Raw genomic sequence first — 9,741 nt, 5'->3', positions numbered from 1 at the left:
AGGGGAGAACAGGAATAGATAACATGCCCGTGTGACTTAGGTGAGCTTTAAAGACACCTCATTTTGCAAAGTGAGAAAAATGTTGACTTCTTAATATGTTATGTTGTGTCTGATATCAGGACACATTTTAGGATAAAATCTATTTTTCTATCATTTTATTGTTAGCGCAATGCCAGATCCTTACAGCTCGTCTTTTCATCTTGGTTTTGCCACAGAAGGAGCAAGTGGACTTGGCGTGCTGGCTTATCTCAATCTTCTTCACCATTTTCCTGAGGGAGGCGCCACAATGGGTCCCATATTTGCCCACAGTTTCGACCTTCTTACCTTCTTTGTACGTTACTTGTTAACTTGCATAATTGTGTCAGCTGTATCTTGGACCAGTAAGCCATTTAGAAATGCATCTTCAAACATTTGAATCCAGATCCTTATTTATATATGTGTGTGTATGTACATGAATATAAGGATAGATAGTTGTTCATTCACATTTGTATTCGTATATATCTATATATATATATAGAGAGAGAGAGAGAGAGAAAGAGGCAATGCTCATTGGCAGGACTTTTTTCTTTTTCCAACCTGCCAAAATGCCTGTCCAGGAATAAAAACACTTTTTGAATGAAGTGCTCCACATCACTCCGCATCAGGGAAATACAAATCAAAACTACAATGAGATACCACCTCACACCAGTCAGAATGGCTAAAATTAACAAAGTCAGGAAATGACAGATGCTGGTGAGGATGCAGAGAAAGGGGAACCCTCCTACACTATTGGTGGGAATGCAACCTGGTGCAACCACTCTGGAAAACAGCATGGAGGCTCCTCAAAAAGGTGAAAATAGAGCTACCCTATGAGCCAGTAATTGTACTACTGAGTATTTACCCTAAAGATACAAACGTAGTGTTCCGAAGGGGCACGTGCACCTGAATGTTTATAGCAACAATGTCCATCATAGCCAAACTATGGAAAGAACCCAGATATCCATCAACAGATGAATGAATAAAGAAGATGTGGTATATATACATGATGGAATACTATGCAGCCATAAAAAGAAATGAAATCTTGCCATTTGCAATAATGTGGATGGAACTAGAGGGTATTATGCTGAGCGAAATAAGTCAGTCAGAGAAAGACAATTATCATATGATCTCCCTGATATGGGGAAGTTGAGAGGCTAATTGGGGGGCTCAGGGGATAGGGAAGGAATAAAGGAAACAAGATGGGATTGGGAGGGAGACAAACCGTAAGAGACTTTTAAACTCACAAAGCAAACTGAGGGTTGCTGGGGGGAGGGAAGTAGGGAGAGGGAGGTGGGGTTATGGACATTGGGGAGGGTATGTGCTATGATGTGTGCTGTGAAATGTGTAAGCCTGATGAGTCACAGACCTGTACCCCTGGGGCTAATAATACATTATATGTTAAGAAAAAACTAAAAAATTAAAATAAAAAAACACTTTTTAAATGTATGATCCTTGGTCTTGTATTATTTTTGTTTCATAACTAGAATGCATTTAGAGGGCTGTATTACTTTTTTAACACCTAAATTTTTAGTTTTTTTCTCTTGTGAAAATCAAAACTCAATGAACCTTTTTCATATTTTCCTACTCGATTGTGGCAGAATTTTGGCACGATATAGGGATATTTAGGTATTTAAGAAGAAAAAATTCTAAGTTTTAAAAGTTTTTTGTTAAGTAAGTGTTAAGAACAAGAATTTAATTTTATAATGAATCATGCGGTGAGAGGGAACGGATATCTGGGGATGAGCTAGCAGTTTTTCACTTCATGTGAAAGACACACTCTCGCAGACTTTTCTGTAAAACGTATGTGAGTCATGCAAACCGTACTTTCTTCGTCTCATAAAACCTGAGATCCTATGGATAAGCAAATGTCCCTAAATGTATGGCAGTGTTAAATTTGTGTATCATGACTGGATGATGAGTTATTTTGAATTAATACATTTTAATAGTTGAGTATTATCCATTTCGGTACTGAAACTTCAAAAATTAGCCGTTTTGTCAGAAATCTTTTGGACAAGGAAGCCTGACTTTAATTAAGCAGAATTTACAGAACACAGTGGAGCCTTTGTGACCTCAGGAAAATCACATTTAATACCCCCATATGACAGTGCCTGGGTAGCTCAGTCAGTAAAGCACCCGACTTTTGATTTCGGCTCAGGTCACAATCTGGGGTCTTGGGATCGAGCCCCACATTGGGCTGCCTGGTCAGCAGGGAGTCTGCTTCAGATTCTCTGTCTTCCTCGGCCCCCCCGCCCCCGCTCATACTCTCACTCTCTCTCCAATACATAAATAAATGTTTAAAACATAATAATAATACGCATATGTGATTGGGATGTGAGAAATTTCACATTCTCTGTATGGGCTTTTGCCTCAGAAGATCTTCGCTGAGAGTGGAAGGCGAGGGAGGAGAAGCAGGGGGCAGACGGCGGCAGAAAGAATTGCACAAGCTTTCTCGACCATGTCTGTGTCAGAGATAAGACTTTCCTTATTTGTTTATTTATCTATTTAAAATTATTTGTTAAATTATTAAATTGTTACATTAAATTAGTTACTAAAATTATTTATTAGAAATGATTTATTTTGAGCGCCCATTGAAAAGAAAATGACACGTGGCAGGATGCTGAGGTATTGTGGGACACAAGGGGTGGAGGGTTAGCAGCTCCCAGAATGAGGTGGTAGGTACAGTACAGACAGGGTCGTCGCTGCGGACTCTGACATGTTCCGTTTCAGGATGTTGCCTACTATGAAGAATGTGCGACTTAATGAATAATTTCTGTGTGGAATTACATCGAGGGCGTTTCTGGATAACAGAAACTACAAAGGCTCCCTTGCTAAGAATGACACAATCGTGGTCATGCCTCTTGTTGGAGGTCTACAGTGCATCTTTAAAAGGCCAAGATGATGTCATGTTTAGGGAGCGTGTGTCCGTGACACACTGCTCGCTTTTCTCAGCTCCTTGAAATCTCAAGGCCGTCCTGTAAACTAGGCACGATGTCTCACTCTCTCTGCCGGGCGCCACCATGGCCCTGCGGGGGCCCCTGTCTCTGGATTAATGCTGCCTGATCTCCCGGCTGCAGCCCCGGATTCCCCGGAGCTTGATTTCTTACAGGCACCTTGGTCCACCTTGCCACGCTCTGAGTTCCCACGTGGTCTCTATGGCGACCAGTCCTGTCGCCAGTACTCACACCAGAGAATGAATGGCTCCTTCCCACCAAGTCCACATCTCACTTCCTCTGGGCACTGCTTGACTCTGTTCAGATACATCCTATAAGGTATGAACAGGGACTTCTACACACTTCATTCTGAACATATTTTATATGTTATATGTAGAATATCTATTATAGGCATGTAATATAATTTATTATATAATAGATAAATTTGTCTTATTTAAATATATAAATTATGTAGTAGAGTTTATATATAAATTACATACTTTATTATAATTTTCTATATCTATTATAGGCATTCCTAAAGATATATTTAAAGGCAAATTCATTATTTTGGCTAGCCTCTCTCCACTCTACTCCCCTCAGTTAGCAATAAAAAATGACTTTTCCCTTTGTGATTCCTTAATCTCTGATGGCATCACTATCTACCCAGTCACCCAAGCCACCATTCTATCATTTTCTTTGATTACCTTCTCTTCTTCATGGTTCCAATATGTCACTAGAAGCTATATATTTTATCACTGAAATGTCACATATCAGGACTATTGAAAATGCACATGTATTATGCCATTTCCTTGATTAAAAATCTTCCTTAATGAGTATAGACTAGAAGAAGGTAAGGTACCTTTCCATAATCCACCTGTAACATTTTTTCTTCACGGTCCGTGGCTAAATGCTTCAAACCGTATGCTCTGACCATGGGTCTTAGTCACTAATCACGTCTTGTTCTCTGGAGCCTCTGTGCCTTTGGACACACTGTTCCCCTTGCCAAGATCATGCCGGTGAAATACTACCCGTCTTCCAGGCTCAAATATCACTCCTCCATGAAATTTCCCTGGGTCCTACTTTCTTAAGACAAACTGATTTTCTGCCTCCTCGGTTTCCCTGGTAGGTTTGTGCACACCACTAGTATTACATTCATGATGCTTCAAAATAATTAGATATTTATGTGTCTTACCCATGGACTGGGAGCTCCTTGAAGCTAGGCACCATGTTTTATTGATTTATGTGTCACCTGATTCAGTTCCTTGTTTAACGTAGTAATAAACAGCAAAAGGGTTTTATCCTATCACATAAGATCGGGCAGAAGCAGAGAGGATAATGTTGTGGATGCATGTTAAACTCAGTCCTAATGCAGAAAACACTGAAACTCTATTGCAAAGCACAGACACGATCTTTTCCATCACACTGAACAAACAGACACGTTAGGAGATAATTGGTCTTATTATTCCCTTGCAAGTATTACATTTCTTTTCACTTTATTAAAAGACAGGACAGACACAGGGTCCATTTACTCAGGTGGTTGTCCGCCCGCAACTAAAATCAAGTGTCATTTCCTCTTTAAGGTCAAACGAACAACTTGAGCGAAACTTACATGATACAAGCACCTGGCACGGTGTGTGGCACTGAGTGGGTGTTGAACGATGACGTGTATGCGGGGAGGAAAGCAAGAGGGGGAAGAAACACAGTAGCCAAAAAACCAGAATAGTAGGTGCTGCTGCCAAAGGAAGATCAATCAGAACTGGAGACGCAACAATTCTGAAATGTCATGTTATTCAATAGGAAAAATCGGGGTGAGTCTCCAAATAACTTGCCAGGACTTCTCTTCTGTAAAGTGAAGTCTGTCTGTAAATGTGTGTATGTCATTGTTTCCAGGCTTCATTCTTCTCATAGCAATGCCGAAAGTTGAAACTGGCTCTGCGTTGACTCTGGTCCAGTGGGTTTTGTAGAATATGCTTGGAGGAAGCCAGGAGTTGCTGGCAGTGGCTTGGGGGAGCGGGCGGGGCGATGGAGGAAGGGACTGGGAAGCAGAGCTGTGACCTCCGTTCTGCACCACACAACTTCCACTTTTCCCGATTTTATGGAGGTTTCTGTGCCCGAGTTTGAAGAAAAAGTTTCCTAGCTTTAGGAAGCTTTTAAAACCGGTGATCACCTGCTGATGAGTAATCCTTTTATTTTTATGGATAGAGACAGTGAGACCCAGACGATTCAAATGATTTCTTCAAATCCAAACAGCTATTCCTGTATTAGCAACTCATTAGCTAACTGCGGCTGTTGTTAGTGTCTAATTTGTGTCGCGTAGTGTCTAAATGTCTAATTTGTGTTGTTGGTGAGTAGGTCTGGTCCGAAATGTGGGAAGTGATAGCCATGAGGGGAACAGATAGCGGTGAGGACCACAGGTTAAGAACTAAGTCAGGACCCTTGTGACAACGAGTTGCACTTTTCTGGAAAATGGGAAGACCCGTGAGAAGCTTTCTCTCCACTTCGTCCTTCCTTCTGGAATGCTGCTCCTGAACCTATGAATGGCTGCCACAGCTTTTCCTTCCCACAATGCTCACAGGGCTCAAAGGGAATAACACTTTATTATACAGATATATTTTATACATGTAATATATGTTACAAATATGTGTATTATATGCAGACAGACGTGTGTACGTGTGTATATAATGTATAACATTTCGAAAAGAAGATTGATGTCAATTTTGGATGACCTGTAAAATGTGATGATAGAATTCAGAGAAAATTTTTTGCAGAGAAGATTCAAAAGCTCATCAAACATTGGCCTTAAAGTAGATTGGGTTTGCGCAAGTAAGAGATCTTTCCCCTCTTCAATTCAGGGACTCTATGGCTGCTGGAGGACAGGGTGTGGCCGCTAGCAGAGTCCCTGGAGGGAGCAGGTAGGGGAGGGGCTGGGAGACTTGTTAAGTCCCTTGATCACAAAAGAAAACGAGGACTCTAGTTGTAGTTGGTAGAGTGATGGAGGGGTGGGGAGGAGAGAAGATACAGTTTAGAGGGAAGATGGGAGGGGAGAGGATTCCATTGGACATTAAGAAGCCAAACAAAGAGGCATAAAAGGGCTCTATCTGAAATTCAAAATGAATTACAAAACCGAAGTCTAGGATTCAGGTAAATGCAAGAACGTTGGAGGGAAGAGCGAAGGTTGAATTCTCCGGTGGGAAATAGAAGGTGAACAACAGACAGAACAAGTCTGAGGAGACACAATTGGGACAGAATCAAACTTCCTAAAATGTTAAGATGGAAAGACAATGCCAAATGAGAGGATATACATGAAAGTAGCAAAGCCAGTGACATCTCCGTTGAAAATTAAAACAAAGGAATATAAGCCGAGGAAGATATAGCCAAAGACATTCCAGGCAGTTTACCTGGTAATGGCAGAGGGGTAAATAATGTGGTCATTAAAATTGCAAAATTCAGCTCCTCTCTTGTTTTGGGGGGAATTAGAACGAGTTCATGCAGAATAAAGCAATTACCACACATGAGCTCGAGCTAAGGTTTCCTGCCTCCCGATGGCATGCATGGCTTTGTGCCATGAAATCAGAGTAGACAAGACTCAGGCGTGTCATTGGAATTCCAGCAAGTTGCAAACTATATATTCTGGGCAGAATCATGCTTTCTCGACTTCAGGAATGAGTGCACGAAGGCTTAGATTAAGCATGGGGGGGGGGGCGGGATTCTCAAATTAAAAAGATCAAATTGGAAACAACCACCACTGATGAAAAATGTCTAATTTGTGTGTGGGGGGGCGTGCACGTGTGTGCGCACACGCGCGTGCACCTGAGCGCCATCATGAAATAAACACAGTGGAGCGTGGAAAGTAATTTAACCATTTAAAGATACAATTGTTTCATTAATATTTACTTTTACCTGTTTAAATATTTATGAGGCTCTGCCTTCCCTCCTTGTCTAACAGTGTTGCCTTCATGGCCATCTGCACCAGCTCAGCACAAGAAGGTCTCAATTAGCCATTCGGGCGGGCAGAAGGCTCTCAGTCAAGGGGCCCTTGGCCTGCCGTGGGCTGAAGACAGATGATGACGTCTGTGGGCATAAGCAAGAGTGAAACTGACTTTCCCTGGACCGGGTTTATAGTGAGCAGAGGTTACAGCACGACAGTCCCCTCCAGAACCCAGGGAGGGAGAGTTTGGAAATCTTTGAATGAATCTGGGCAAGTGAGAAATCTCTGTCTGGGGTGCTCAGTGTTTCATGGGGGTGAGGAGTCAGGATGTGAGCCGTTCCTAGAGTGGACCCTAGCATCACGCTTCCATCAGCCGCCGTGAGATGACCTGGTTTGTGATCCTTGTTTCACAATCTGTAAAATAGGACTGGAAGGGTCAGCCTCTGAAGGGGGTGCTGGGAAGGTGCTTAGACACGTCAGCCCTGCTCGTTGCTGTGGTCTCAGGCTCTCTTCCATAGGACGCAGTGGCTCCCGGGCTCACCATAATTGTCCATCCCGTGTTCATCTCTCCTTGAAACTGGGAGCTTCTGGGAGAACTCGACTATGTTGCGTGGGTTGTGGTACTTCAGGAGTCTAGCTGGCTACTAGCCATTAGGCATGGCAACTCTTTTTTCCAAGAACTTGGCCTTTGGGAGGACAGGGTTGATATTAGAACACGGTATTAAAAAGCATCTGGAGAGTTCTATCCATTGTGTGAGCCTACAGCCATGCGGAGGAGCTCGCATGTGACGCAGGAGTGGCATTGCTGTCCATTATTAAAATCAAATGCTAGCTTCTTTTCTTTTTCATTTCTGCCGGACTGTCCTCAAACAGACATGGAGAGTGCTAGGCTGAATGATGGCTCCCCACGCATGCCCACGTCCTAATCCCGGAACCTGCTGTTGGATATGTTACCTTATGTGGCCAAAGCGATGCTGAGGGCCTGGGCAGGTGAAGGGCCGTGATGAAACGGGGTTATCTGGATTATTTTGGTCAGCCCAATCTAATCACACGTGTCCTGAAAAATGGAAGGGGAAGGCAAAAAAGTGGGTGGGAGAAATGCCTATGGGAAGGATCTGGCCTCCAATGGTGGCCTTTGAAAATGGAGAAGGAGGCCACAAGGCCAGGAGTGTGAGCTGCCCCTCCAAACCAGGACCTCAGTCCTACAACCCTAAGGAACTCAATTTGGTCACCAACCAAAATGAGCAGGAGTCCGCCCTAGAGGCTCTGGCAAGGACCAGTACTGCTGACACTATCATTTTAGCCCTGTGAGACCCTACTGGACTTCTGACCTATCCAGGTGTAATGTGTGTTGTTGGCGTCTCCGAGTTTGCGGTAAGTTTTTGACACAGCATCTCTGAGAAGGAGACTGAACCTCCCGTTCAGCCTTCCGACCCTCCAAGGATTTGTAACAAGTTTGGGGCTGTGCTGAGCCCTTCCCCAGCGCTCAGGATGAATTCCAAGTGCACACAAACAGTCCTTTTGTCTCCCTGGAAAGGCCACCCCCCAACCCTGTGACATTTGAGGCTCCCATCTGGGGTAAGTAGGGGAGCAAGATCCAAAGCCCCGAGTTCTCATATATACTCTTGAGTATGGTTCCGCCAACGTCTCCAGAGCTCTGTCATGTACAAAGTGAAATCACCTAGCTGCTGTATCTTTAAAAGCCGGGGAAGTGCACAGAGCCGGGGCGGCAGTCAATACCAATTTCCACATCTGGATCAATACCACGGGATGGCTCTGTAGCGGCCGCCGTGGCTCCACGCGGGCACCCGTGCAGAGGGAGGGCGGCCAGAGGAAGGGAATTGGTTTTAATGATTTCATGGCTCTGAGTATTCCCGCTCTCCCTCTTTTCTTTAAAGGAAATAAATACATAAAATTAGAAACCAAATTTACGAACCTGCCAGTCGGCCTCTGGGCGGGCTCCTTCCCCTAACCGGTCACCCAGTCTGGCATCCAGTCTAGCAACTAGCCTGACTCTGCGTGTGGCGTGGGTGACACGGATGGCAGAAGGGCGTGATAACCCAGGTCGCAGCGAGGCCACACTGAACATGCTCTTTATTTACAGCAGGCCTCCGCTCAAGGACTTCAGAGGCAGTTTCCTTAATTTCCAGATCGGAAAGGATGCTGGCTGGCGTGCGGGGACTTGTGCGCGGTAGCCGCGCGCGCGCGGGCTGGGTCGCCTGGTGCGAGAGCGTCGTCCCGGGTTCTCCCACCGCAGCCCGACTCGCGAGTTGCGGACCGTAGAGGCTCCCGCGTGGGAGGGACGGGGGAGCTATTTTTCACCGGCGGAGTCGGAGCAGCCAGGAGGCTGCAACAGTGATGGAAAGAGCCGGCAGTGGCATCCGATGCCATTAGCTTTGCCGGAAGCCTTCCCGGTAGGTCAGGGTCTCGACCGTATGTCCTCCTGGGAGTGGACACAGCTTTGACGGGACAGTGCCTCGGCGAGGCCCCAGCCAGAGCGCACTGCTGACGCCCAGCCCCTTCGCTCGCCTCCCGAGAAGGCTGACCACCCTCCCCTCGGAGCAGGCAAACTCATCATCCGGATGAGCCAAACAAAGGAATAAATACGTCCCCTCTGGGCCCTGACATAATGGGAAGCTTGATCCTCAGCTTGGTAAATGGCGCGGCTACAAGCGTGACCAGCTCAGTCTTGAAGGCAGATCGGATGACTTGCAGGGGTGGCTGTGCCCAACCCCCAGCTGGAGGGCTGAGAGGACGCGGGAAGGGACTTCTCCCCCTAGCAATTGCACAGATTCCCCTCTTCATCATCTCTTGTATTCTACTTTATGGGTTCCCAAGGCGTCTCGTGGACATTGGCTCCTCCGC

General features: G+C 45.2%; 1 long non-coding RNA gene across 1 annotated transcript in view; it reads left to right on the top strand.

Annotated features, from left to right (window-relative positions):
- Positions 1-4,584: 4,584 nt before the first annotated feature.
- The window catches only part of LOC308356098, a 39,938-nt gene continuing 34,781 nt past the window's right edge, over positions 4,585-9,741 (top strand). The window contains exon 1 of the long non-coding RNA XR_013968039.1: positions 4,585-4,756. This is a non-coding gene — a long non-coding RNA (uncharacterized lncRNA). The remainder of the gene's footprint in view (positions 4,757-9,741) is intronic.

Source organism: Martes martes, assembly GCF_963455335.1.
Source record: "Martes martes genome assembly, chromosome: 15".
Lineage (NCBI taxonomy): Eukaryota > Metazoa > Chordata > Mammalia > Carnivora > Mustelidae > Martes > Martes martes.
This window is presented reverse-complemented; position numbering and strand designations above follow the sequence as displayed.